This window comes from Silene latifolia, chromosome X (assembly GCF_048544455.1).
Source record: "Silene latifolia isolate original U9 population chromosome X, ASM4854445v1, whole genome shotgun sequence".
NCBI lineage: Eukaryota > Viridiplantae > Streptophyta > Magnoliopsida > Caryophyllales > Caryophyllaceae > Silene > Silene latifolia.
The window spans coordinates 225435936-225462691 of NC_133537.1; the positions used below are offsets into that span (position 1 = coordinate 225435936).

Here is a 26756-nt window from a genome sequence, read left to right on the forward strand (position 1 = left end):
TGCTTAATTGTGAACACGAAATGGCTCCGATCAAAAATGGCGCCGTTGCCGGGGACGGTGTTTAATTGATTTAAGATTTCTTTTATTGTTTTTAGTTGTGTCTTTTTCACCTTGGGGAAGTAAAACTCCTCAAGGTTTGTTCTAATTGTTTTCTAGTTGTTTGATATTTTGCATGTCTAGAAGGATACAAAGAGATTTGTTACCTTTTGACCGTGAAATCGAAAGAACCTTGACGAATAATAGGAGACTTGTTAGGAGGAATTTGGGAGGTGTTGGTGAAGTTGTTCAACCCACTAGTGAGTTTGTCAATCCTTTCGCAATAGAAGGAGAAGAAAACTCATTAAACAATACCACACAAAATCCACCTACAATGCCTAAATTCTCGTCACACTCTATACCCACCGAGGAGGATTTACCAAATGGTACTCCTACCCCACAACATCTTACCGGAAACTTTATTGCCAAGTCCGCCTTCATCCAACTAGTTGAGAGGAGCCAATTCGGGGGATTGCCTAGTGAGGACCCTCATTCTCATATGGAAACATTTTGTGATTATTGTGAAGCTATCTCTCAAACGGGCGTGACTCAAGACCAAATAAGATGGGTCTTATTTCCTTTTTCGTTAATCGGCACCGCAAAGCAATGGTTGAAGGGCCTTGATAAGGCCACCCTTGGAATAGATTCTTGGAAGAAGCTAGCTCCAGCTTTCTACCAAAAATTCTACCCACCGGAAAAGACCAATATGCTAAGAGCTCAAATTACGGGTTTTAAGCAAAGGGATGAAGAATCTTTGTATGAAGCTTGGGAGCGGTTCAAAGGTATTTGTCGCTCATGTCCTCACCATGGACTTAGCGAATGGTTTTTAGTGCAACAATTTTGGAATGGTTTATATGAAGATTCAAGGAACATTCTCAATATGGGATCAAATGGAATGTTCACCGAAGTTGATGACAATCAAACATGGAATAAGATTGAGGAAATGGCGGTCCATAATTCGCAATATAGTAGGCCTCGCAAGGCTACTAGAGGAGGAAAGTATGAAGTGGACACCGTTACTCAATTGGGTGCTCAACTTAGTGCTCACATTGACACAATCAACTTAAAGTTTGAACAAGCTATGGCTAGACTTGAGGAAAACTCAAAATCAACAAAGCATCATGTCAATGCCTTGACGGCATCCTCATCAATCCCAAGCGGGATATGTGAGAATTGTGGAACCTTGGGTCATGACTCAAGCGAATGTAGGGGAACAACCGAGCAAGTCAATGCTTTCCAAGCTTACAAAAGTGGTACCCCTTATTCAAATTTTTACAATGAAAACACCAAGTTCCATCCAAATCTCTCATACAAAAGCCAAAATGTCCAAAACCCTCAAACAACATACACTCCACCACCCATGAGAAATCAAAATCAAAGACCCTTTTACAATCAAAACCAAGGTTACCAAAATCAAAACCCATACAATCACCACAATGACCAAGGTTTTGATGTCCAAAAAGCGGTCCTCCAAATGCAAAAGAATCAACAAGAATTTTTCACCCAAATGCAAAAAGATAGCCAAGCAAAAGACACCACCATCAACAACATTCTAGCTCACACCAAGATGTTGGAAACACAATTAACTCAACTAGCATCTTCTAGCTCACAAAGACAAAAGGGGCAATTACCACCTCAAAGTAACCCCCCTAGACATGAAACGGTTAGTGCCATTCCCTTGAGAAGTGGTACAAGGTATGAAGCACCGAAGGAGCAAGTTGAGGATGAAGTTGTGAGAGCTAGTGAGAATGAAGTTGTGGTGCAAGAAGGGGAATCATCAAAAGAAGAAAGCTCAAAGAAAAATGAAGACAAAGCCAAAGAAAAGGAGCCCATTGTAATTAGACTTCCTTTTCCAAGTCGTCAAGCCAAGCCTAAATTTGATGATCAACTTGGGAAGTTCATGGAGATTGTGAAGAACTTAGAAGTCTCAATTCCTTTCACGGAATTAATCAATCACGTTCCGGCCTATGCAAAGTACATGAAAGATATCCTCACAAAGAAGAAGTCAATCCGGAAACTTGAGACTATCGCCTTCACCAAGGTGAGTAGTGCAATACTTCAAGGAAGTTCACCTCCAAAATTAAAGGATCCGGGAAACTTCTCAATACCGTGTACCATTGGCGACACAACGATCAACAAAGCCTTATGTGATCTAGGGGCTAGTGTGAGTGTCATGCCGTACTCGGTAAGTAAAAGGTTGGGAATGGGAGAGCTTAAATGTACCAATATCACTCTTCAAATGGCCGATAGATCGACGAAGACACCGCTAGGGATATGGGAAGATGTCCCCGTGCGAATTGGGAAGTTTTTCATCCCGGTGGACTTTGTCATAGTTGATATGGAGGAAGATTCCAACATTCCAATCATCTTAGGAAGACCTTTCCTACACACCGCGGGTGCGGTGATTGATGTGAAACATGGAGAGCTCACTCTAGAAGTGGGAGATGAAAGCATAACTTTTAATCTTGACAAGACCATGAGAGCTCCTCGTTTGCATGAGCCATGTTTCATGATTGATCATTATAGCCGGAAAGATGAGAAGAAGAAATCGGAACTCCAATGGAGGAAGAAAATTGAAGATGCTCCATTCAAAGAGCAAGTGAATTGTGACAAAGAGAGCTTGCAAAGCTCATCAAAATCAACCAAGGAAGAAGAAGATGGCCTCATTGGCCAAGAAAAGAAATTGGGAGAGTTGTCTCCATCCAAGCAAGAGATTTTCAATAATCAACTCAATGAAGTTTGTGGTCTTTGGGACGACGAATTTGAAGGGATCTTTAATCCCTACATTGGGCATGCCATCGATCATGATCAACAACAAGGGCCACGGTCTATTGAGGACCTCTACCATAACAATGAACAAGCTTTTGATTACTTCTTCAAGGTGTTGAGCAACATCAACAACACCTTGAACATGCCTCCTTGACATCTCATCAAGAATGAGAGTTTGGTGGAGTCCTCCCTAAACCACCACTTGTAAATATTTCTAACCCCCTAACTTACTTTTCAATTTTTGTATTGCATTTTTGTCATTTTTGGATTTATTTTTACTTTGATCAAAATAATTGTCATGTAAGAGAGAAGTGAGGGAGGGACTAATGATTTTAATTGATATGTAGTGCTTTACCTTAGTGTGGGGATGACAATTGCCTAGGCTATTCATGCCTTAGTAGTGCCCCCACAATGAAGAACACAAGATTTGAAAGAAAGAATGATAAGGGAATGCGTTTGTGCACGGATGGAACTGAATCCGTGTACACAAGGACCAATCCGAGTGGATTCCTAAGAATCCGCCCGTCTGAGGGATCCGAGCGTCTGTGAGAAGACGCCGTCTTGGGCTGTGTTGAAATTGCAAAAATTCTTGATCGTTGAAGAATCCGAGCGGATTCCCGGAAAGACGCCCGTCTCACGTAATCCGTCCGTCTTTTGAACAATCCGCCCTCTTGCAAATTGAAGAAAAACAAAGAAAAATCTCTGGACAAGAATCCGTCCGTCCCGCACGAAATCCGCCCGTCTCATCTCGGAAGAATCCGAGCGGATTCCCCGGAAATCCGCCCGTCTCTAGGCGGGAATTTTGAAAATTTGAAGGCTGCAAATCCGAGCGGATTGCGCCTAATCCGCACGGATTGCCCCTGCGTCCTAAAATTGTCGAGTTCTTTAAATACCCATCTCACCTTCATTCATTCATTCATTCACTCATAAACACTACCCACAACATCAAAACCCTCATCCTCTCCATCTCAAAAACAAAAACCCTCAACAAAACTCACCAAAATCAAATCAAACCATCTTTCAAATAACAAATCAATCACTCCATCTTCATTAACAATCAAAACCAAGAACAAAATCTTCACCTTTGAGTCGATTTTTGTTCTCATAAAGGCAAAGCCTTTCACCTTCAAAATCGATTTGGGCATTCTACAAATTGAAGATTTTTGATCTTTTTCTTGGTTAGCTTATCAAATGGCAAGAACAAAGGGAGCAACAAAAGCAAAAGCAAAGGCAACAAAGGCACCAAAGGCTACAACTCTCTCTCAAAGGCAAAAAGCTCTACAAATGAAGAAAGCTTTGGCAATGGTGGTATCAACACCAAGCTTGGAAGTGCAACAACCTCAACAAATTTCTATGGAAGCATCACCCTCTACTCCGGTAATTAATCAACTCTTGCATTACCCGGAGGTAACATTCATTTCCGATTCCCATAGAAATACATTTGTCAAGTTTGCTATGAAACAAATTCAATCCACCAAATTCATATGTCAAGATGCTTTAGAGAAGTTGGGTGTTCTTGAACAAACAAGAGTCTTTTTCAATGCCATGGGTTTAAAGAAATTGTTTGAAATGAAGGAAGTAACATACCCCTCCCTTGTCTTGGAATTCTTAAGTTCTTTAAAAGTGACAAAAGTTGAGAATAGGAAAATATTGAGTTTCGTCTAGCTAACACTAGTAGACGCATTACCTTTCCGGAATTGGGTGAAATTTTGGGTCTTAGCGATGAACATAAATTTTATAAGCAATATGGGAAGTATGATCCCGAGCCTCTTTGGGAGGCAATCTCCGGGAAGAAATTTGAAGATTTTAAAGCTTGTCGTGCTCTTTTGGTCCATCATCCGGGCATAAGAATATGGCACAAAGTTGTGGGAAATACCATAATTGCTAGGAAAGACACCAATCATTTCACGGGACTCGATTTTATTCTCCTTGAATCAACTTTGAATATTGGAAGAATTCACACCAAGCCTTACAATTCTTTGAGGCTATTGGTTGATAGATGGCTCCATGTAGATAGTGGGAAGAAGGGTCAAACCGTAATTGTTAATGGCGGCCTTGTCACGGTCCTAGCCAAGCACTTTGATCCTAATTTCAATAAGGATAGCAAGTACAAGGCTAAGGATGGTGGCCATCTTATTGATATGTCCATCTTGATTAACAAGTTTAAGTGGGTTGCTCACAATCCCCTTGATACCAAGTATGGGTGGCTTACAAGTGAGGCTCGATCATTCACTTTACCCGCAAAGATTTGCCGTCTTAGTGTCCACCGGACCAACTATTTACTTCCCCTATCCGAAGAAGCCGAGTACATCATTCAACAACAAAAGGGTGATCATGAAACTCCCTCCTCTTCCATTGTTATACCACCTTACCCCTATGATTATGAAGAGTTCAAACCGCAAGGAGTTGAAATTGGGAAAGACTATGTAACTCTTCTTATGCAAGCCATGCACAAGCAAGCTTATGAAGATCGGAAGAATGCATATTTGGCTCAATATCCTCCCCTCCTACATCTAGCTAGGCAAGGACTCCTCGATCCATCTTGTCCTTTGCCTAGTTGGGCGGATAAAGAAGCCTTGTTTCCGGGTGCATCTAGGGACGTGGTGGAAGACAATGAGGTTGTTGGAAATGATGAGGAGATTGATGATAATATTGAGGAAGAAGCAAGTGGAGATGAAGAAGATAATGATGGTGAAGATGGTGATGAAGAAAGCAAAGAAGAAAGTGCCAAGGAAAGTGGCAATGTGACCACTTCTCATGAGGGAAGTGATGGTGATAGTAGCATGATGGAAGACTAGCCTTGGAGATTCCTACTCTCCCACGGTTTGTCTATATCTCCTTGTATTTTATTTAACTTTGACTTTTTGTTGGTTTAGTCCTAGCAACATCAAAGGACTCACACCTCGGTTCCTTTGAGGTGTTCTTTATTGTTCCCACATTTGTAAAATCCAAAATGACAATCTAGTTTCATGCATAGCATAGTGTGTGCATGAACTCCCCCATGCTTTGACATTAGCAATAGTGTCTTACTTGGTTTGGGGAAGTTAATGCATACGCAACGGGAGGTAATTTAAATTATCCTCTCCGTCATAACAAAAACCATGCATCATGTAGTATAGCTTAGTGTAGAATTGCATTTAGTATAGAAATCATGCATCATCTTTGCATAATTTCCATCATTTTGGCCATTGAGGACAATGCCCATATTAGTGTGGGGATGGGAATTCTAACACTAAACTTTTATTCAAAAATCATAAAAATTTGAAAAATTGAAAAACCAAAAACAAGTTCATTTCCTTTGTATATATTGTCTTGTATATATTGTGTTTGTTCATCCTTGTTCACTTTGATTGACTACGCCACATCCGAGACATGAGGATATTGAAGACCGCATGGTATGATCTTTCCAATCTCCTTTTTCCTCTTTATGTTAATGACTATGTGGCTTTATTTTGATTGATGCGGTAAAAACAATGTGAACCTAGGACTTGCATTTAGTTTATATGGCATATTAGTTGGTAGAATCATATGCATTAGGATGTTTATATGCTAGTTGCATCATGGCATGTAGTTGCATGTTAGAAAATTTTGCGAAACCGTCTACTTGGGAAGCTTGACAAGTGTATATAGGCCCTAGTAGATGCTTTTTATTCTTAAGACTTTGCTTGTTAGAATACTTGTAAAACACCCTAGGATGTGTCATGCTAGTATCCTTTGACCCATGGTTTAAGGCCGAGTCAAGAGTACCTTGTGGTGTGATAACTCCTTGGCTACCGTTTATTCCAAGGTGACCCTTGAAACCATGCATACTTCTACCAATTCATCCATATTCTACCATATTTTTGTCATCAAAGGGAATGGGCACAAAACAAAAAGAAATCAATTTGAGTTCAATGAAATGAAAAGTGAAAGAAAGTTTGCAAAAATGCATCAAATGAAAAGAGGAGCAAAAATAGACTCCTAAAACTTCAAATACAAGGCACCCTCGTTACTAATTGGGGTGACTTTGAAAATGTTCAAAAGAAATGCAAAAAGTTGTCAAGTATTGAAATGCCATAAATCAAAAAGAATGGCAAAGAAAGTGTTCTCAAAAAGTCAAATGCCAAAGAAATTTGGGGGAAAAACAAAAACAAAAGCAAACTCCCAAAGTGAAACTCAAATATCTATCGATCCCTTTATCCATCGTATCCATTTTTGTGCATGGTAGAGAGGGGACGACCCTTCTTCTTGTCTAGGCAAGAGGGGAATTCCGCGATCCTCCAGTGTTTCTAACACCATAGGGAGTCTACTCTTGACAAAAGCATTTAACGATTGAGGACAAAGGTACCCTAGCTTGACACATTTTGGAGGTGATTTATTGGTATCCTTCTAGGCTTAGTAGTTTGAACAAATTGCATCTATGAAGGATTGTGTACCCTTGAATTGCTTACCTTGTAGATAATTTCCGCCACTTAGATGAGGAAAGTGGCTATTCTTTTTGTAGATGCATCCATTATGTGTTTTTGTGTGCTTAATGTTTGGATGTGTCGCCATTTTGGCAAGACCCACCTTGCCTTGCAAGAAGGCATCCTACCTCATGGTTGTCTTGTTGTGAGTTGAAGGGGCGGAGTGAGACCCGCTAATTGTCTCATATCGGCTATTATTATTAGGTTAGGTTAGTATTGGTCCTAGTCTTTGTCACCTCTTTACTCGGGACGAGCAAAGGTTCGGTTTGGGGATATTTGATGTGACCATAATTGGCGCATATTTAGCCCCCGAATTACCATTGTTTTCATGCTTTTTAGTGCCTATTTGGGTCATTTCTTATCTTTAGTTCTTTGTTTTGCATATTCTTTGAGATTTTGATCCCTTGGTAGGAAAGGAGTAAGAATCTTGCATTTTCATGGCAAAACAAGGCTAAATTGATCATATTCAATGACCAAGCATCAAGGAGAGACAAGACTAGAAGGCCTTTGTACATAGCATAGTAGAAGAGCATTGTTGAGAAAAGGATCCTTGAGTCCCCAAGGAAATCCCCAAGGAATTCATGAAGAAAAGGGAAGAAAAAGAAGAAGGAAAGTTCTTTGAACTACAATCCGAACGGATTGTAGAGAATCCGTCCGTCCTCGCCAATCCGAGCGTCCCACAAAGGAATCCGCTCGGATTCCCCCTCGCCAATCCGAGCGTCTTGCCCAAGAATCCGCTCGGATTCTTCAGCCAGTTCGGCCGTCCCGACTCCCATCCGCACGGATCGCAAAGACAAAGACGTTTTCATTCCTCAAGCATCGATAAGAGAAGCCCTTCTCTCGGATAATCCCGGAGGCTCCTTGCTCAACTTAAAAAGTGTAATTACTAGTTTAGCCCTTAGTTAACCCTAATGCATCCTCCCTAATTTTCACTATAAATACCCCATTAGTCTAATTAGAGGAGCATGTTCTTCTTATCAATAATTAGTGTAGTTAATATCAATCAAATCTCTCTTCAATATTGTAATCAAATATTAATCAAGTTTTAATCCAAGTTTTAGTTCTTTAATCTCTCTCTTGTTCTTACTTTATTTTGGGTAATTGAAGATTATTTGGGTTATTATTGGGGGATTGACAACCTCTCAATCTAGGATTCAAGTACTTCTATTATTCTTGCTTTATTATTGGAATCATTAGTAGGTATAATCTCTTAATCCCTTTTTAATTATTGCTAATTACTTTCATTTATTCATCATGTTTCATTATGTTAGTATGATTGACAACCTTTCTAGCATGATCAATATGATAATGAGTGAGTAGTCTCTTAGCTAGGGTTTAATGGGTGATTAGGGGAAACCAACATGGGGAATGATTCATGCTTAAATTAATATGCTTTCATATCTTATTTGCTTGCTTGTTTTGATCTTAATACATGCACATGTTATATTTGATGAAATGCTAAGCCTATGAATCCTTGCATTTACTATCATCTTCTATCCTTTCAACTTGACTTGTAAGACATAACCCAACTCGAGTCTTGTTAGACCATGCATGTGTTAAGTAGGGAAGATTAAGTCGACTTGTAGGTGTTGTACAATCCAAGAGATTCGGCTCCGGGACCCAAACTTTCCTAGGATTGTAAGATATAACCCAACTCAATCCATCACAACAATAATTGCTTGCTTATAATTTGAGAACATGTTTGTATGATCATATCCCATGATTCCCCTATGAACCCATGACACCCTAGTGTTTTTAATCAATTGTTTACACCCCTTATTTTATTTACCTTGTTAGTTTATTTTCATTGCTATCTTAGTTTAGTAACCTTCTACATCAACCCCATTTGTGACACCCCTAGACACCACTAGTTACAATAGAATCTTCATTTCAATACCCGTCCCTTGGGATCCGACCTTTACTTGCCTCTTTACTAATTGTAGAGTTGTTTGTGAAGTATAAATTGTGTTTTGTATCGACCATTGACCAACGACCACATATGCTTAATTGTGAACACGAAATGGCTCCGATCAACCATCTAGACGGGAAGATTGGTCGAATGGGTTGGGTTGGGCCTTAGGAAGGCCGAATAAACAGTCTAGGAAGACCGAGTTATGAAAACCAACAACTGTCTTGTACAAACTATTCCCTAACCTTGTTTAAGTTTCACCCTAGCTACACGTAAGTGTATTAATCCCCAGCGGAGTCGCCAAACTGTGGACGCGGGCCCACGGGGGGTCGCTCGGGAGGAAAAGCGAGCAAGCTTTGCATTTGTGGAGTCGCCACTAATTTATTGTGGAAAATTGGAAACCATTCGAATACCTTATGCCATGTCAAGACACAAAGTAGTGACATGAACACCAAGAACTCGTTACCCTTAGCATTCTATGTGTAGAATAACTCTCGTGGATGCCAATGAACACGGGTGTTCACAGAGATCTGAAGTAAGGGGTGAGGGTACGTATTAGGAAGCTCTTTTGATCGAACACCTAATCCCGCCCGCCTCGATAGCGGCCTCTACTAATGATTAGGGAAAATCGTCTATACTTGATATGTTGAATGTTATATGCATGCTATGCAACATCCATTAAATTGATCCTAACATGTGAGAATTAACTAAGTCGGTAGACAATTAATTTAGCACTCATTAGGTCGAAACATGATTTAGAATTAATTTCATGTGAGAGCAAGTAAATAATCATACAATACGATAAACAAATAATTGCAATAATTAAAAATTACAATAATTACAATGAATTAATTGATTTACGTCGAAAATACATTCAAAACGGATGGTTTGAGAAAAGAAAAGGAAAAAACAAATTAACGAACAGATTAGCAGTGATATTACAAGTAATAGTTAATTAATACGTAATTAATAAAGTAGGTCAAGGCAGAAACGGGAGTTTAGAGACAGAATTCAACCTGGAACGGGCGCAGCAGAGCGCGTCCTTTGGAAGAGGCGCAACAGTTGCTGCGTCTGTTCTTGACCTGAATTCTGGCTGTGAAGCCGAAATTGCGTGTTGTTAATGTTAATTGGTGATTTAACGGTTGATTATTATTTGACTCGGATAGAAGTGATTTAGCAGGTTATTTACATATGAATTGGTCATAAAAACAATAAAAGACGGGTAAAAGTAATTGAAACGAATCAATACAATATTAATGAATTATAAGATTAATAATAAGATTAACGATGAATTAAATTAAATAGGTTAAACAGGTTATTAACGAAGAACCAATGATGAAGACGATAAATAACAGATACAAATATATCAACGATGAATTCAAGAGACTCAATATTGATAAGTCGAACCTCTCAAACCCGGATTGATTTTAATGACGAAAACCCGCAAATATGAATTATAAAGGATTTAAATCGGGAATTAAAAAGATGAATTAATTATCAATGATTTACATGTCAAAATTATTATGCTAGAAATATCGTGTCAATAAAACATGAGCAATTGAAGGCAAATCAAAACGAACAGAGGAACAAAAGACGGACGAAGAAGAAAGGAAGCAGGAATTGCGGCAGCCTCAGGAAGAGGCGCAGCAGGTGCTGCGTCCTTCCTCGACATCTGTCTCCCGTTAATCTATAAAAAAGGTTTGAATAAAGGTTTTGTAAATCGGTTTTGAACATATTTTCGACGTAAACCTTATAATAATTATTACAAAAATAAAGTACAATAATAAAAGGTGGGATTTACACCCTCAGACTTACATGTTTGACGAAACGAGATTGACTAAGTTAAAGTTTAGTGATGCTTGACTCGAATGTACGACGAAAGTGCCATCTAAGAGGAAATTAAACGAAGTTGATTAAGTTGATTGATGTGGAGTTGGTCAAATTGGTGGGACATGCAAAACGAGGCTGGTACTCAGAAAGATCCGAGCTTACGTGGTCGAAAGTTCAAGCACGTAGACGCCAAAAAGCAAGAGCGTGGTCTTAGAATGCAAAGGGAGAAGAGAAGGGCGGACACTCGCGTGGGAAATATGAGGAACGAATGTCTCTATTTATACTAATCACACGGAGGCATTAGGGTTTCGGAGAAACTTTGGAAGTGAATCTCGAAAAGATTTGAAAATACGCAGAAAGAAACTGGGGAAGAGGCGCAGCAGCCACTGCGTCTCTTGGAAGAGGCGCAGCACCTGCTGCGTCCTTTCCCAGGTGGTTTCCTCCTGCGGAAGAAAGATTTCCGCGTTTCTATTATGGAATTGCGGTTTGATCTCAATTTCCTTAATATTTTATATAATATTTCCGGGATATAATTTGGCAAAGAGATTAAAAGATTAAAAATATGGAATAGAAGTATCCGGAACATTCCAGAATATTCTGACTCGGCATTTTAAAACGGTTATTAGAAAATGAAGACGGTTTTTTACCCGGACTCCAAATGTACTCTAATTACTGTCAAAACGACCGTATTGGCGCGTAGATGACAACTATGAGGTAGATATAAGTGTTTGAGCTATCACTTGACGAAAAACTTACGAACTGTCATAAATCGTTCCGTGTACCAAACATGCGGCCCAATCATCACCGGGTGGCTTGCGGGAGGTGCAGAAATGAGATATCTACAACAACGAGCGAATTTCCCGAAATATTGAGACACGCCTTTATCAATACCTTTTATCCACCGAGAGTTCATGACAACCGATTGCATTTCTCGAGAGATGGAGTTTGTTTGGAAGCAGACACAAGCAGATTCCCAGAAATGATTCAATGCAGACAGAATCATCAGCATATTCCCCGACGAGAGTTCGCTTGAGACCGACGCAAGCAGATTCCCCCAACAGTTTCTACCGACGTACTGCTGTCCTCCATTTTATTTGTTCCGAGAAAGAAGTCTCAGGTATGATTTCTTCTTATGGCTGGCGAGCCTCCTTACGTAGTCTAATGGACTTTAAACGACCATCCCCGATAGTTGACAGACTATAAAATGTTCCCGATGACAGGTCCTTGGCTCAGACCCCTTGAGCCGCCTCGTGTCGCCATAGTCGTCAGGTTGTAATCTTCGATTGACTTGATGGCCATACTTTGACTTTCGCCTTATCCAAACCTCAGTCAAAGTGGGGGGCTCTGTAGATACCTCGTTTCTGCACCTCCTGCCAAACACCCAGTGATGATTGGGCCGCATGTTTAGCATATGTCGCGATTTTATGATGTTTCGTAAATCGGTTAATAAAAGGTAACTCATACACTTGTGTCTACCCCTTGGTTGTCATCTAGGTGTCATTACGGTCGTTTTGGCAGTAATTAGAGTAAATTTGGAGTCTGGGTCAAAAACCGTCTTCATTTCCTAAAACCGTCAAATCCCGAGTAAGAGCAATGTACTTGCCTACCTAAGGTTAGGATGTCATAAAATGTTATGGGCATATCTCATTTTGAGTCACATGTCACTTCTTTGGGCTAAACTTAAAATTTGCATTACAAAATGTGTATTTCATTTAGTTAAAATGACAACCCAACTTTTAGGCCCGTTTTACAAGGCGATAACGACTTTTTTGGGTCAGGCCTATTTCACAGAAACTTCTAGATCTTTCTTTAAGATTTCTAACGCCAGCAAAATCAGCTTATTCCGAGTCTTGTAGAGAAAGTTATGCCAAAAATACCACATGTTGTCAAACACGCTTTCTTGTACATGAGGAAACCGCTGGGGAAATGACGCAGCAGGTGTTGCGCCTCTTCCAAGAGCCGCAGTACTTGCTGCACCTCTTCTCCAGGGTAGATTTTATCTGACGCAACCTCCGCATCTACGCGCTTTCTTGGGGAAGGGTCTATCTTTTCTATTTCCTTTCCTAAACCCTTATTCCGTGATTAGTATAAATAGAGACCTTTGGCCTCAAATATTTTTCACGCGAGTGTCCGCCCTTCTCTTCTCCCTTTGCATTCTAAGACCTTGCTTTAAGCTTTCGACGCCTACGTGCTTGATCAATCGACCACGTAAGCTCAGATCATTCTGAGTACCAGTCACGTTCGCATGACCGACCAATTTGACCACTACACCATAATTAATCAATAACTCAATCTTTTAAATTCCTTTTTTAAGGGCACTTTCATATTTGCATAAGATCGAGTCGAGTTACTACTAAAAACCGATTTAGTTAAATCTCGCGATGCTAACATGTAAGTCTAAGGGTGTAAAATCCCAATTTTATTTAAATGTATATTATTTTATTGTAATTAATTAATGTACGAGTTTATATCATAAGCACGTTCAAAATCGTCTTTAAAAACCATCTTTTAAACCGTATTTACAAATCAGTCGAGATCTGACGTCGAGAAGAAACGCAGCAGCAGCTGCGCCTCTTCGAAGAGTCGCAGTACATGCTGCGCCTCTTTCTGAGGTTGCCACTGCTTCTGCTCTTCTTCTTCTTCCTAGATCTTCTGCAACTTTTTCTATTTTTCTTGTTCTTTCGTTTTTCTTGTGATTTTCAGTATATAATCATGTTTTAATCAATCCTTTTCAAATTATAATGCTTAATTCGACATAAATCCCTTATAATTCAATATTTGCGGGTTTTCGTCACAAATTCGAACACGGGTTTAAGAGGCTCGATTTGTTCATATCAAGTCCCTTGAATTCGTCTTTGATACATGTCTTAATCCTGTTTTCGTCTTTGATTCTTAATTTTTAATTTCCGCCTCTAATTTCAAGTTCGTATACAAACTCGTTTTCGACATCGTAAATAATATCTAACTTATAATAATTCATTTCAATCTGTTTTCATCGTTTTATAACAATATTAGTATGCATGTAATCTGTTAATCACTTCAACTCGAGTTACCAATCAATAAATCAATGTAAATTAACCAACGAACATTAACAAACCGCGAGTCTGACTTTCACAGTCAGAACCCAACTCAAGAACAGACGCAGGAAGTGCTGCGCCTGTTCTAAGTTGGCTTCTGCCTCTGAACTCTTCTCATTTTGACGTAGGGTTTCTAATTAGGATTTTAATTAACTATTATTCTTATTATCACCATAATTCGACATATTTTCCATATTATCTATTTTATTTCTTTATTTTTATTTTCCTAATTTATTTTATTTCCTATTTTCTTTTAATTTTCTTATTTTCCAAATTTCCTTATTTTCCAATTTTCCTTATTTAAATCAATTTTCAATTTCCTTATTTTTTCCAATTTTCCTTATTTCCTTATTTCTTTTCTTTTCAAACTCTTTTGGGCATGTTTATGGTGTAAATTCAAGTTTATCAATTGTAATTTATTTCTTTATTTCATATTTATTTTGTATGATTTATTTACTTGATTTTCACATGTAATTTAATCTAACATTTACTTCGATCCACATTGTTTGCCTAATTACGTGTTCACCGACTTAGTTTAATTCACGTGATAGGATTAATCTATTGTTTGTTGCATTGCATGCATATAATCGACAGCATATCAAATATGAATAATTTCTCTAATCATTAGTAGAGGCCGCTATCAAGGCGGGCGGGATTAGGTGTTCAGTAAAAGGACTTCCTAATACGTACCCTCACCCTTACCCCATATCTCTATGAACATCCGTGTTCAATGGCATCCACGAGAGTCATTCTAGACATAAAATGCTAAGGGTAACGAGTTCTTAGTGTTCATGTCACTACTTTGTGTTTTGACATTACGCGAAGTATTCGAACGGTTCTAATTTGCCATAAAAATTGGTGACGACTCCACAAATGCAAATGCTTGCTCCCAAGCGCCCCCATGGCCCATATCCACAATTAGATTGTGTAATAAAAAATACATCTAAAATGCTTTTCTAATAAATCATATTAATAAACGTTGTTTTGTCGTGTATTATCTGCTAAACATATTTGTCAAATGTCAATAACCTAAGCCATGTAATAAAATTCCACAACAACAGGCAAAAAAATAAATAAAAGAAATTTGATTCAAAATGGTTACCTTTTTCATCTCCGTCCATTTATTAAGGCAAAAAAATAGGGAGCTGCTTTTTGTCGCCCTAGTTTTACTTAATGTCGCCCGAATTTGACATTGACTTTCCAATTTTATCCTTTTATCTCATCTTTGACTTTCTTAATCTATCTCCTCGTTTTATTAGCCACTAAACTTAATAACTAATTACATAATTAACTTAAAATCTCCAATTATAAACACAGACATTCACAAGCGATAAACGAGGCAAATTAATCGATACGATCGTATATTTCCTTTAATTTTCGTAGTTCCTTAGCAAATTTATGGTTAATTCGGATGGAGTATAGAGGACTTAAATTTCTGCACTCTACTTGAACTTTTGGACTGAATTTGGACGAACTTTGTTGCCGGATCCGTAGTACTCCGGTACCGGTGACTGGAGTGGTGATCATACGTGTTAGTTGTTCATTCGTGTTGTTTACAGGAACATACCACGGCGGTATCACGCGGCTTACATGATCAGGCCATGGTGGTGACGTGTGATCAACACGATTAGGCCATGGTGGTGTCATCTGAGTTACACTACAACACATCCCTTGTTTTCTCTACGCTTTGAGGTCGACGCTTTTCTAAATGTCGAGCGCTTATTGACACCTTATTACGTCGATATGAAAAATACTCATAGTTAATTAAGGCCCACCGCAACTCAAATGAAAATTTGAACGGGGAAACTAAAAATGAAAATTTCATTAACCGCCATTACCCTATTTTTCGTCCAAATAGTACTACTGTTTAGTTTTCCGCTCTTAATTAGAAAACCCTAACTTCAACTCATTGACTACTATCATCACCATTCTCTACATCGGCCATTTTTCATCATCATCCTGTACACCAGCTGTTTCTCTCATCTCGACATAGCGAATACAATACTGATCTTTCAACTCTCCTTTTCAAGGTACCGATATTTTGGTTTTCAAGGTCAATTTGTTTTTGTTCTAGATTTATATGTGATTATTGTCTGAAATTGGCAAAGTGTTAATTGTTTGAATCTATCTTTCCTATTTTTGGATTTAGACATTCAACTCAGATATTTGTTGAATTTCTTCAGATTTGGGGCGTCGCATTGATAGACTTTGATTTTGCTCAAAAATTGGATATCAGGACTTCAGGTAATTGAAAACTCTGCTCATTCTCATAATAATTTTTGTGGTATTTATGTTTTAGCTCTGAATGGGTTCATCATATTTGTAAATATGGGCTGATTCTATTTTTAATTGTGTTAAAATATGATAAACTGAATGTGTACTTTTGCTGGTGGTGCTGTTGAAAACTTCTATTTTTTATACCCACACTTAGGTTTGGGATTTTGGAAATATGAAGGGAACATTGACTTTGATATTGAGCCGATATGCGAGTGTTAAGAGGATCATCAATGAACTGATTGAGACTTGTGTTCCTAACGTTTGATGGTCTGTTATGGAGGAAAATAAGAATTAAATATAAGAGCTACAAATATAAATATGAGAAAAGAATTATCAAACTTTTAGATGGATCTTTCCCACAATTAGATAACCTTTGTTCTATGCTTTGGATTTGAGTAGCATTTATCTCCTAACTTTGGTCCTTACTGTAGTTTTTTCATCCAGTTAGGTCATTGTGCTAGTGGTAAACTTTATAGCATTGTCATCCCAACTTTGCTCCTTACTGTCTTGTTACACACACTTAGGGTGTGTTTGGATTGAGGGAAATGGATGGAAAGGGAGGGGAGGGAAGGGAAAGAGAGGGATTCAATTTCCTTTATTTGGTTACAATATATGGAAGGAAGGAAATGGGAGGGGAGGGAAATGAGAGGATTTAATTTCCCTCCTTTAGACCAAACTAGAATCTTTCCATCATTGGCAAGATTTGGAAGGAAAACTTTATTTGGACTGAAATTGTCTATCCACTGTAATTAGCTTCACCCTCACTGTCCTCCAAGGCTCCAATACATTGAAATTTAACACAAGTCTCACGTAAAATATTTCATAAATACAATACAAGGATTTCTTCCTCCCTCTTTCCTTCCCTTGTCTTATTTTTGCTATCCAAACAATCCCCCTTCATCCCCCTCCCCTTCTCTTCCTTCCCTTTCCCTTCCCTCTATCCCCCTCCCTCCCTTTCCCTCCCAGTTTGCTATCCAAACACCCCCTTAGAGTTTCAAAATTTACCGACTAGTTCTACGATTTTTGCAATCTAAAAGTTTCTGAGCTACCACCTCCATTCCAATCATTTATTTACCTTTGATTAAATACCCATCACAGATTATAAAGATTATTTATCGACTAGTTAATCTCTTCTACTTAAGGTACCATTTTTTTGTTTCCAAGGTCAAATTTATTGTATTTCTGTCAGATTTATACGCAATTTTTGTTTGTAACTGGGTAAAGAGTTAAGTATTTTAATCTATCATTCATGGTTTTGGATTTATACATTCAAATTGGATATCCGTTGAATTTCTTTTGGTAGTGTTTTTTCCCTAACTTCCCCCTGTGAGTCTTTCTTGATTTACTGTTAGAACTTGAAAGTTCAAGATCCATCCCCAGGACGGCGTTCAAATTTTTGCTCATATTGGTTTATGCCTTATGGGTACTATTAGTTTTCTATCGTTGAAACTCAGATACGGATAATTGCAAGAACAGCTTATTTGTTTGGTTAGTGGTGCTGTGAAATTGGATGGGAAGAGATGCTAAGTTCCTTCAATTTTCCTGAACTATTAATCGTATTATGATTGATAATGTGTCAGTACTAAGGAATGCCCATGATAGTTGGTGTTTAATCACAGTTTCTGCATGTTCTGCTCCCATTAAATGATACCGCAACATTCTTTTGTATTTTGTTGTTTAAATTGCTTTGATTATTGGTTTTATTCCTACATTTTCAGTCAAGCTGTACTGGAAAGTGGAAAAGAGGTCAAATGACTGTATATGCTTTTGATGGCAAAGGTATTGTAATTTCTCGTTCAATTATTAGCTTATGGTGAACTATTAAAAATTTGTCTGGTTTCGCACTGAAGAAACCTCATCGTTTTGAGCTGGGAACTGTGGCTTTGAGAGAAATTCACAAACTTTAGAAAACAGTCAAACTTTTCATTCCCCTTGCGTCGTTTGTCCGAGTTATAAGCCTCTTTTTTCTCTAGAATTCTGACACTCAACAAAAGTTGCATTCCTTGTGAAAGGTATTTTAATAAAAGGAAACAAATGATTGGCACAAAGGTATTAGCTTTTATTTCTTTTTCGTGTTGTGCTTATAAATATCTATTGTTGTTGATGCCTATTCATCTTAGAGGAAGTAAAACCTAGATTCAATCTGTTGATTTTTACATTGAATGCGGTATGTTTACCATCTCTGGAATTCACAATCTACGTTTTCATCAATCTTTTATTTTTTATTACATTCGATCCGTTTATTTTTCTTTTCTCTCATACTACAAATTAGGTTGTCTTTGTCTGAGTTAGTTTTTGACAAATTTCAATTATCCTCCTTTTTATGTGTTGAATTTCATTACTAGGCGAGAAAAAAATTTAAACCTGAACTCGATGCATTGTACATTCGGTAAATTCAATCGCTACTTGTTGTGTTCTGATTTGGCTGAAGTTGGCTGAATTTTTTAATGGGTTTACTATAACTTATTATAATTCGGATATTAATACTTGTGGTATGAATTCACTTGTGCATTGGCTAGTCATCGAAATGGACTTTAATTGGTTAATTTTTCTGACAGGTTTTGCACGAGCATATGCCTCTCTCATTTTGATGTTGGGTTCTAAGATTGAAAGCAGTTGAGTATGTTTCATGGTACAAACTGCACTTTAGACGTCAATCAAAATAATTATATCATGTGGAAATTTTGGTTTCTAGCTAGCTAATGTCCTAGATTTAGACATGTTCAGTAGCAATGTGTAGTACTTAACTACTGATTGTGTCTATCAACTCAGATCGGGATGCATAAAAGTTCAGGATGCATAGAAGTTGAACATCTGGAAGACCATCTCAAGGTGGAATTGGCTTCAAATGCAGCTCTTGACGACAAAGTTTTGTTGGTGATTAGTGGAAGGTTTCAAGTGAAGCACCTGATCGAGTCTATTTTTGAGAAAATATGCCAGTTTTCTATCTATTATTGTTACATAGTTGGACGGGGGAAGTTCTTGAAGTGGAGATTAGAGTCGGAAGAGTGTAACTAGGCTAATAGTTTAATAGTTTAATATACTGTAATCCTGATATTGAACTCTTATAAATGTTCATCTAGTTTGTACCCATACTCGGCTATTTCTTTTATCAATAATAAAATTTTGATGGGATATTGGATCTTAGTTACGATTTAATTCAATCCTAGAGACAAAAAAAGTAGTCGTAGTGAATTTGTCTAGTGATGGAAAAAGCGTCGGGAAATTTCTAATTTTGGACGCAAATAAGTGTAGGGAAACTCTGACGCTAAAAAGTGTCACTGCTTGTGACACAATAAAGCGACGACAAGGTTGACGCTAAAAAGCGTCATAAAATCCTGACACCCAAAAAAACCACGCTTATAAAAGCGTCGAGAAATAAAATGGTGACGTTTTTAAGCGTCGAGAATAGCCTAAAAAAGCGTCGAAAAAGCAAGGGATTTGTTGTAGTGTTACACGATCAAATCATAGAAGTGTCATCTGAGTTACACGATCAAGCCATGGTGATGTCGTGTGCTTTACATGAAACTCTACCGTAAGTCGAATGAATCTTTCAAAAAGACAACCAAATTTCCAGAATAATAGAATTTTTCATATTGAATTACCAAGAATACAACCAATTTTCCAGAAATTACAATAGAATTACCCTATATTTCATTGATTCTATATCTATTAAGACAATTCAAGTAAATGAATTGAAAACTAATGAGAGTAATTGTTGTTGACGTTGACGTTAAGACATCACGTTGCTGCCACGGTCAAATGGTTACGCAAATTCCGAAATGCGGTGGAGTAGGTGAAGGTGAAGTGAAACGTGGATGGTGATGGACCTGATAGTGCTAGTATAGTAGTATCACGGTGTTAATTGATGAGGGGTAATTTTGTAAGGGTGCTAATTGTATAAGGGTAATTTAGTAATTTATATGGGTGATGTTAGTAATTGTCGGGCGATAAAAAGAAAAAGTGAAAAAATATCACTCAAGTTTCAATTTCATATAGATTATGCCTGTTTTGGATTTTTTTTTCTTTAGCCAAAATTTAATTAGTCCATAATTCAATATATTAAAACATCATATTTTAGAATTTAAGTTCAACTGAACAAGTAAGGACAATAGTTCGGGAATTAGGTCATAATATTTAGAAAAAAACATCTTTAATCCAAAAAGTTCTAAATCCAAACTAGATAGTTTCCTATCACCAGGCTCACTAAACAACATGGTGGTGTTTGATTTTATTTAAGAAGACATTGAAGATACTAATGATCTTATTAATAACCGGTAAAAATTGGTATTTTTTTATCTAGAAAATAATCAAATTTATTTTTCAAAGACGGGATCAGAAATCATATTATTTTGTCTATAAAATGATCGGATTTATTTTCGAAAGATGGGTTTTGAAAACAACATTTGGGTAGAATATGATCAGATTTATTTTTGAAAGACATGTTTTGAAATCGACATTATTTTGGCTTATAAAATGGTTAGGTTTATTTTCGAAAGTCGAGATTCCAAATTGAATTTGAAATAGACATACATTATTGTTGTGCGGAAGCGTGAATATCACGTGTTGGGCCTCTGCTGTACATGTGTCCACTGCTCATACGATATTGTCCACTTTGGGCCAAGCCCTCACGGATTTACTCTTGGGCTCCTTCCCAAAAGGCCTCGTACTATTATATTTTTTAGACACTTAAAAAGATGAGCTTTCATCATTATTCTACCGATGTGGGACATGAGTTTGCACCCTAACAATTATGACGGCTTTAAATGACGTATTTCACTTGAAAATAACTCGGAAAACACGTAGCATGTGAGTTATTGTAACACCTCCATTTACCCAGGACACTGCAAAGAAAACAAGGGAAAAGTGACGGATAAAATCCGTCAATAACAGCCCTGATCCTTCAGAAATGCGGATTCCTGAAGAATTTACCGTCAGGAACGCGCGTCACTATGATTCGTTACGAAAAACGCAATCTCGACGGATGACTTTAATTTGGTAGGTCATGTTCCAATATCATATAGCACTATTTGGTTGTACTCTATACAATTTGTGTTTTCGTCCATAGTTGTACTTACATTTTTGTAAGGCGAAAATTAGTCTTCTGTAGCGGTTCTACACTAATATAATTGTAAAACAGATCGTATTAATGGATAAAAGTGATTATTAAAATCCCGTTTTACAAAAAAAATGTGTAAAACTGCCTTATACAAATATTTGTGATAAATGAATGTCACTCACATAACATGTTATAACCTAACGTTCCGTGAGAAAAAGTTGTATTATATACTCTCTCCGTCACGGTCAATTGTTATCCTTTGCTTTTGGCACAAAGATCAATAGAAGGGGAAGGGGCCAATTATAAGATGACAAGTGGACTAAATTGGGCGTGAGGGACAAGGGCAGACGCAGGAATTCATCGAAAGGGGGGCACAAATGTTTTTTCGATACATTATTTTTTATTTTAAACCGCATTTTTTTATTACGGATTTTTTTTTCCTCCCAAAAAATAGAAAAATAACTAATTTTAATAATTATTTAGTTTAAAAATTAGTATTTTATTTTGAATTTTCTTCTGAAATATTTAAATTTGAAATAAATGTATTTTGTAATTTAGTAATGAATAATATCTCCTATGATAAGATATATTATATTCTAATATTTAAATGAACACTAAACACAAGTGGTTTAATGGTAAAGAAGATGGTAGGTAACCTTGAGGGGGGGAACATTTTTTACAATGGGCTTTGAAATATATTACACAGTTTAACAAAAAATTATTTAACAAAAACTTAGGGCACTAAGAATCGAACCTGGGACCTTTCAATCATCAACTAAAGAGCTTACCAACTGAACCACATAAACCTATTGCTTACTTCTTTTTGTTATAAAAATTTATCCCTAAAAATTCATGGGGGGCACGTCACTACTACAAATCCAGGCAACTACAACGCCCCTTTAACAACGCTTATTCACGAAAATCACAATAGACGTTGTAGAATCACTACTACAAATCCAGGCAAATACAACGCCCCTTTAACAACGATTATTCACGAAAATCACAATAGACGTTGTAGAATGTATGGCGCGAATTTTACTAAAATCAATTACAACGGGTATGGTTATAAAAACTGTTGTTATTAGTTTTAACAACGGGTCACACATGCACAACCGTTGTTAATAATTTGGCGCAAAATTGGCGCAAAGTTAGTGAAAAGTAATCACAACGGTTATTTTTGAAACCCGTTGTTAAAACTTATTTAACAACGGGTGTTTTTTACAACCGTTGTTAAAACTTTTTTCACAACGGTTGTTGTTTAATAACCGTTGTCAATACCTTCCATACTATAAACCACACAAACAAGTCTGCTGCCCCACAAAACACAACCCTTAATACACAAACACAAACAAAGCAGACAAACAAACACAAAACACATACACACTCTCTTTCTCTCTTTCTCTATTTCTCTCTTTCTCATCGTCGCTTTATCTTCTCGCCGTCACCGTGATTTCATCGTCTATTACGTTCGTATTTATCGTAAATCTCGCCGTCTTTGTTAGTTTCATCGTCATTATTTTCTTTTTCTATTTATTTCTTTTGCATGTATGTGTTTTTATCGACCATTATGTTATTTGTTTAAGTATTGTTCGCATAATTAGTTACTAAAACAATGAAGAAGCAAGATGAAGAAGATAAACATAATTAATATATATATATATATATATATTTATAAATACATAAATTTAAAAAAAAAATTACATATGTAAAAATGCAATTCTTATATTTTCATGGAGGATCTTATTGTGCTCTATCGTATCCGTCCTCTCCTCCTTGGCTATTTGGAGGTTCCGTTCAGCAGTTGCTATATCGTCATATAGCTGCAACTGCTGCTGCTCCGTCAAGCCATTTTCTTTGGCGTGCTTCAGTGCGGATCGAGCTTCCGCAAGGTAGCTCCTGAAACTTTCCTCAATATGGAGGAACCGGCGGATGAAGTTGTTGTTGTTCTCGATCATGGTAAGAGTCTTTAGGATGAAATCATTCATTTTGTTAGAGTTTTTTGAGTTTGATTTGAAAGATTAAGTAGAGTTTGTTTTAACAGTTAGAGTTTGGAGATGAATATATGAGATAATGGAAATGTTAGTTGAGATATGCAATGTATTTATACTAAGCAATGTGTGGGTTGAGTTAATTGCTTTTTAATTAATATATATGTTAGGAAGTTGTGCCATAATAATCATCATCATATCTCTCAATAATGCTGCTTCAAATCCTATTACTAACCCTTCTCATTCCATATTATCCGTTCATATGTACAGTGATGTCAGTAATAATGCATGCATCGGAATTCTAACAGGCCGTAATTATGCATGCATCTAGTAATATTTAATTTAATTTTTTTTTTATTTTTTAAGAACAAACAACAACGGTTATTTACAAACAACCCGTTGTCTTTAGTTATAACAACGGTTTTGTATATTACAACCCGTTGTTATAACTTTCCCCCCAAAATTGAGTCACACTTTCCACAACGGGTTTTTATACATAAAACCGTTGTTAATAGTTTTAACAACGGTTTCGTTAAGTAAACCAACCGTTGTTAAAACCTTCTACAACGGACGCTTTAACAACGTCCGTTTTTTTATATAACAACGGTTTTTGACCGTTGTTATAGCCTGTATCTGTAGTAGTGAATGTATGGCGCGAATTTTACTAAAATTAATTATAACAGGTATGGTTATATAACCGTTGTTATAAGTTTTAACAACGGGTCAAACATGCACAACCGTTGTTAATAATTTGGCGCAAAGTTAGTGAAAAGTAATCACAACAGTTATTTTTGAAACCCGTTGTTAAAACTTATTTAACAACGATTGTTGTTTTACAACCGTTGTTAAACGTTTTAACAACGGTTTTTGTTTAACAACCGTTGTCAATACTTTCCATACTATAAACCACACAAACACAGATCAGCTACAGCCACAAAACACAAACCTTAACACAAACACAAACACAAACACAAACACAAACACAAACACAAACACAAACACAAACTCAAACACAAACACAAACACAAACACAAACACAAACACAAACACAAACACAAACACAAACACAAACACAAACACAAACACAAACGCAAACGCAAACGCAAACACAAACACAAACACAAACACAAACACAAACACAAACACAAACACAAACACAAACACAAACACAAACACAAACACAAACACAAACACAAACACAAACACAAACACAAACACAAACACAAACACAAACACAAACACAAACACAAACACAAAACACACACTTTCTCATTGTCTCTTTCTCTCTTTCTCATCGTCGCTTTATCATCTCGCCGTCACTGTTGATTTCATCGTCTCTTACTTTCTCTAATTATCGGGTAAATCTCGCCGTCACTGTTGCTTTCATCGTCTTTCATCGTCATTATTTTCTTTTTCTAATTATTTCATTTGCATGTATGTGTTTTTATCGATCATTATGTTATTTCTCTATGTATTATTCGCTTAATTAGCTAGTAAACAAATTAAATAAAATAAAACAAAGAAGAAGCAAGATGATAGAGAGGAATGCATGATAAACTTAATATATATATATATATATATATATATATATATATATATATATATATATATATATATATATATATAAATACATAAATTAAAAAAATTACATTAATAAAAATGCAATTCTTATATTTTCATAGAGAGTCTTATTCTCTTCTATGATATCCGTCCTCTCCTCCTTAGCTATTTGGAGGTTACGTTCGCAGATTGCTATATCGTCATATAGCCGCAATCGCTAACGCTTTTCTCGTCAAGCCATCTTTTTTGGCGTCCTTCAATACGGATTGAGCATCCACAAGGTAGCTCCTGAAACTGTCCTCAATGTGGAGCAACCGGCGGATGAAACTATTGTTGTTCTCGATCATAGTAAGAGTCTTAAGGATGAGATCATTCATTTTGTTGATGAAGTTTGGAGTTTGTTTGAAAGATTAATTAGGGTTTATTTGGAGTTTGTTTTAGCAGTTAGGGTTTGGAGATATATAGTGAGATAATGGAATGTTAGTTGAGATAATGCATGTATTTATACTAAGTAATGTGTGGTTTGAGTTGTTTTTTAATTAATATATATGTTAGGAAGTTGTGCCATAATCATCATCATATCTCTCTCTCTTGCTTCAAATCTTATTATAACCCTTCTCATTCCATATTGTCCATTCATATGCACAGGATGGCGATAATAATGCATGCATCGGAATTATAACGGGCCGTAATTATGCATGCATCTAGTAATATTTAATTTATTTTTTTTTTATTTTTTAAAAACAAACAACAACGGTTATTGAGAAACAACCCGTTGTCTTTAGTTATAACAACGGTTTTGTATATTACAACCCGTTGTTATAACTTTCCCCCCAAAATTGAGTCACACTTTCCACAACGGGTTTTTATACTTAAAACCGTTGTTAATAGTTTTAACAACGGGTTCCTTAAGAAAACCAACCGTTGTTAAAACCTTTTACAACGGACGCTTTAACAACGTCCGCTTTTTTATATAACAACGGTTTTTAACCGTTGTTATAGCCTGTATCTGTAGTAATGCGTGCCCACCCGGCCCCCTAGATCCGCCCATGGTGAGGGATCAAATTGCTCATCAAATGTAATCTTAAAATAGAAAGGACAACATTTGACTGGGACACCCTAAAATGAAACATGACAACAAATAACCGAGACGGAGGGAGTATATGTTTTTCAAATATTGGGAAAAAGATAGACCATTACAAATAGGCTCGTACATTGCACGGACAGTAAATCTAGTAAATATATATTTGAGGCTTTTTTCGAATGACGTGGTAGTCTCCAATTTTTTTAAAACACTTTAATAAAATTTAAAATAAATTAGATAAAATATAATTAAAAATAAATTAGTTAGTTATAGTTACATAATTCAAAATTCTACTAAAAATAAAAGTTTCGGATTAAAATACAATTAAAAGTAAAAATAGATTAGTTATTATACTTATATAATTCAAAATTCTACTAAAAATAGAAGTTTCAAATTATTTTTCACATACGGTTAGTTTTACTCTTATCTAACCACTGAATCGTCGGTTAACTTTAGTGAACTTTAGCTTTTTGGGAATAATTAACATCCAAAAAGCAATATTAAATATAATGTCGATGGATTAACTCGGTGAGTAAAATGTGCATGTGACAACATATTAAAATTTCATGGCATATTTCGAAGTTTAATTAATTTTAACCATTTTACCTTCATTTATGTCATTTTTATCTCATAAAAATCATAAATCATGCAAAATAAATCAAATTTACGAAATTTTACATACAATAAGTAAAATATGCATGTGAGATCATATAAAAATTTCA

The 26756-nt window shown here is 36.6% G+C and overlaps 1 long non-coding RNA gene and 1 other non-coding gene across 3 annotated transcripts; one reads left to right on the top strand and one right to left on the bottom strand.

The window, feature by feature from the left end:
* Nucleotides 1–742: 742 nt before the first annotated feature.
* Nucleotides 743–849, bottom strand: LOC141626016 (small nucleolar RNA R71). The gene has a single exon (XR_012535750.1). It is a non-coding gene; the product is annotated as a small nucleolar RNA R71 (small nucleolar RNA).
* A 15009-nt stretch (nucleotides 850–15858) lies between these two features.
* On the top strand, nucleotides 15859–19478 carry LOC141621726 (uncharacterized). 2 transcript variants are annotated; one of them, XR_012532619.1, is made up of 4 exons: nucleotides 15859–16096; nucleotides 16250–16310; nucleotides 18062–18122; nucleotides 19138–19478. It is a non-coding gene; the product is annotated as an uncharacterized LOC141621726 (long non-coding RNA). The 2 variants fall into 2 exon arrangements; XR_012532618.1 differs by lacking the exon at nucleotides 19138–19478 and adding an exon at nucleotides 18902–18972 and having other exon boundaries at nucleotides 15862–16096.
* Nucleotides 19479–26756: the final 7278 nt, after the last annotated feature.